The following is a 503-nucleotide window of genomic DNA, read 5'->3' on the forward strand; positions in this document are numbered from 1 at the left end:
TTTATTATAGGTACCTAATATAATATTATGTCTTATACCTAGACTAACATACCGTCTCCGCTCAGAATCGTTTTTCTTATACAATGATATTATATCATTGAATTCAAATTTAATACCATCCATTATACAGTGACCCACTTGTAACCTACTGTACAGCAGAGCGAAATCCACTTACCCACCTTTTTTTATATATTAATTGGTACTCGTTTGAAACAAATTTATAACCTACTTACAGCAACAACATCCGAGTCCTAGTTATAACAATTGCACCAGTTGGCAGTTACCCGCATAATATTATTACCGGGATTTGTGATAGAATCATAAATCAATTCGACAATGCAATATAATATAATAAATATTATTAGAACAAAATAAACAATGCATGACATTTTTTTTCTAAATAAAAACTGTAAACCACTAGATTTAAAACTTGGTTGCCCGGCGCCTTTCGAAAATTGCAGGGGCAGCCCAGGCACCCTAGGCACCCACCGTAGACACGCTTA

Source organism: Acyrthosiphon pisum, chromosome A2, assembly GCF_005508785.2.
Source record: "Acyrthosiphon pisum isolate AL4f chromosome A2, pea_aphid_22Mar2018_4r6ur, whole genome shotgun sequence".
Classification (NCBI taxonomy): Eukaryota; Metazoa; Arthropoda; class Insecta; order Hemiptera; family Aphididae; genus Acyrthosiphon; species Acyrthosiphon pisum.